This window comes from Marmota flaviventris, chromosome 6, assembly GCF_047511675.1.
Source record: "Marmota flaviventris isolate mMarFla1 chromosome 6, mMarFla1.hap1, whole genome shotgun sequence".
Lineage (NCBI taxonomy): Eukaryota > Metazoa > Chordata > Mammalia > Rodentia > Sciuridae > Marmota > Marmota flaviventris.
Window position 1 is genome coordinate 129,694,751 of NC_092503.1, and position 3,389 is coordinate 129,698,139.

General features: G+C 36.5%; 1 pseudogene; it reads right to left on the reverse strand.

Moving 5' to 3' along the window:
* Positions 1 to 1,120: 1,120 nt before the first annotated feature.
* LOC114080562 (F-box/WD repeat-containing protein 1A pseudogene) lies at positions 1,121 to 2,413 on the reverse strand (annotated as a pseudogene).
* Positions 2,414 to 3,389: the final 976 nt, after the last annotated feature.

Sequence of the window (3,389 nt, forward strand, 5' to 3'; positions counted from 1 at the left end):
GTACCTAGCAACATAAATTCTTAAACTCCAGCTAGTATTTTTCTCTCTAACCCTTATATCAGGTTCCCTAAATTGATGTAGTTAAATTGAGTAAAAAATTAGTAAAGAACTAATTTTACTCTAACCATCCTATTCTTCTCCCACCTCACTCACAAATTAAATAATCCCTCTAAAATCTAGAAAAGTTTCCTTGAAAATTTAGAAAATATTTACCAGGCCATAGAATTTCTTGTAAAATGTTCTATATGCATTTTTATCAGAAGCTATACATTTCATTCACTCAGATTTCCATAATTTTGTAAAGGTATATGGAACATACTTATTTTGTTCTAATGTTAAAACTACTTTGATCATTGATTTTTTTCGTCAACCTATTATGAAAATTATAAACTCCAGAAAGAACAGAACAATGAACATTTGTATACTTACTTCTAGATTAAAAATGGGATATTTTTGCCATACTTATTTTATGTTTCTTCCTCTTGCCAACCTATGCACATATATAAATATTTATGTGACATGTCATTTCACTTCACCTTTAAGTACCCCAATATCTCCTAAAAGTAAAAACATTAGCCTACACCATCAAAATGCTATAGTTACATCTTATGAAATTGTAATTAATTCTCAAATTCCCAGCTGTCCAAAAAATGCCACTTATAACTTTTTCCTTTTTTTGGCAAAATACTAAATTTATTTATAAGTCACATTTGGAACCAAATAAGAGAGAAAATGGTGCAGAGGAGAAATGGGGAGAGATGGCATGGGAGGTCTAAATGTTCCAATACTTCACATAAGACAGAAGGCATCTCTGATGGCAGCACTGAAGCAGTTAGCTGTGCCAGGTAGACTGTCCTGGCTGGCCGCAAACCAACTATGTCCCAGCAGGAGTCTCAAAGCCTTGATCCTCACTGGTCCAGGTAATCCAGGTGGGATTTTGACTCTTGCTGCGGTTGCTCATTGTGTTCTTGGCTGGTATGTTAAATACTGCAACTTTAATGAGTGCTGGGTAAGTATGAGGTCAGTGTATGATAATTTATCTGGAGATGTAGGTGAGTGTTTGAGAAGAGGAAGTGAACAGAACCCGATAAGTAGTTGTCAACTTGAGTAGTTGGATGACTTAGGGAGTCCCAGAGAGGATGATTGTGTCATCATGTAAATAATGATAATCTGGAGTTCATAAAACTGGAGTCAGAAAACTCTTCCAGAATGTTCCATAAGGGTCTATAGAGAGTCTCTGTAGGAGCATTGGGGGCCCAAAGCACCCACAAGTTCCTACACTTTAATTTTTCCATCATAGGCCCCACTGACTATCCTCTTGTTATCAAATCAAATATAATGCACCAATTTCGAATGGTCTTCTAACACTCTTAAACAGGCATCACACCCTGCATCCCACAATCTGATAGTGTTGTCAGACAAGCCACTCACCACCAGCCTGTCTTTGTACTGCAAACAGGCAATGTCTCTTTTGTATCCATTTAGAGCCTAATAAATTCAAACTCTTATAGTTGTCTCCAGATGCAGAAATACTGTCCTTGTCATCAAAGTCTACAACACTGATAGCAGCTCCATGTCCAACCAGCAACCTCGGAAGGTAATATCATTCAAGGAAGCCATATCTCACACAGTAATGGGGTGAACTTTGAAGCAGGTCACCATCATGCTATTTAAGTGCAGAATTCATTCACAATGATAAATCAAGGTTTAGCATTTCACTTGTATTTACATTCTATACCCTGACTCTGGAATCTGATGATCCAGTTACAAACCCTCTCACCATACTGGAAGCATGGGACAGAACCTGTGAGGCCTGTGAAGATTCACTTGAACTTCAATGTGTTTTTATACATTTTTTTATTGTGTTGTCTCAAAGACTGCTTATTATTTTCTACTTGCAGATTGTAACAGTAAACTCCTTTGTTCATTTTACTCCAGCAATAGTCTCTCTATAGGTTGTGTCTTCCACATCTCCAATTAGATTCAATTTTCTCAATATCATGTATAATTTTAAGATAAAGTACCTTATAAAAAGAGTTGAGAGGAGCATTCCCATCTGAAGGTTTGTTTCTGATAAATACTGTCCCCACCCTCTTCATTCTGCTAGGACTCTCCACAGAGAATCTGTCCTGACCATTGTCTTGATGAGTTTCTTTCAAAACATGCCATCCAACATCATTCAGTACCATTGATGCAGACAAGTTCAGCAGCACAAAGTGATATGGCATCTGTATGACAGAATGCTCTCAGCAATATGATCCAATCCTCCAGCTAGTAGAGCAGTTATGAAATCACTTTGCAGCACAGGTTAAAGATATGAGTTTATGTGCCCATGTTGGTAATGACACATTTGAGATATAAGATATTACACAAACTCAACTTAATCAGACTCAGACAACTTTTCAAAATATGACACACAGTTCCTTTTACTTTTCATAGCTTGTTGAGTTTCCATTGCTAGCTACATCCATACTGGAAGTGTCACTGGCAAGATTTGGCCACACAATTTTCAGTCTTCAAAGCAGTGCTTGCCAGACATACTGCTTCTTGGATTAAGCAGAGTGGCATAGCTTTTGTAAGTATTTTGCAGTAGAAGCAGCAGTGAACAACAACAACAACAAAAATCAAAGAATTCATCAATAGTATCCTTTATTTCCAAGTTCATTCTTCTCTGGTATTGTCTTCCTATGGGGTTTCTTCTCTCTCTGAGAAATTCATAAACTTGAGCACTTCCTCCTACAGCAATGTCTGGGCTGGGTCCATAATTGCTAGGGCCACTGAGTCTGCCCTCCACCATTCCACCCCTTAGTGCTAGGCCACAGCCAACACAGTGAGGGCAAATGTAATGTTATTTTAACTTTGTGATCATTAACAGTACAAAAGATTAAAAATGGCATTCATATAATAGAATAATATACAACAAAGAAAAATGCTGCATGCAACAACATAGATGACTCCAAGAAAATGCATAGTTCTCAAGAACAGGCAAACTTGTTTATCAATGGTGATAAAACCACAATAATATTTACCTAGGAGTGGCAGCGTTTATGGAGGGGCACAAAACAACATTCTGGAGTGCTGGAAATGACTTGTCTTAATATAATTAATAGTATATGGGTGTATATGTTTGTAAAAATTCCTACAATGAACTTCTGTGATATACACAATTTTTTCCCAATATTCACTATTTATTGAGTTCTTTTAAAGTGATATAGACTGAGTGCATCTCATGTTGCACAAAATATAGTCATTTTGATCTTCTTAGTGATCATGAAGTACTTTATTGAGTGCTTTAAGTGAAATAAACTCAGTGGGTATCAGGTTGCAAAAAAATTTTATTCATCATAATGGACATCTAAATTCCAGATTCTTTATAATCACAATCTTAT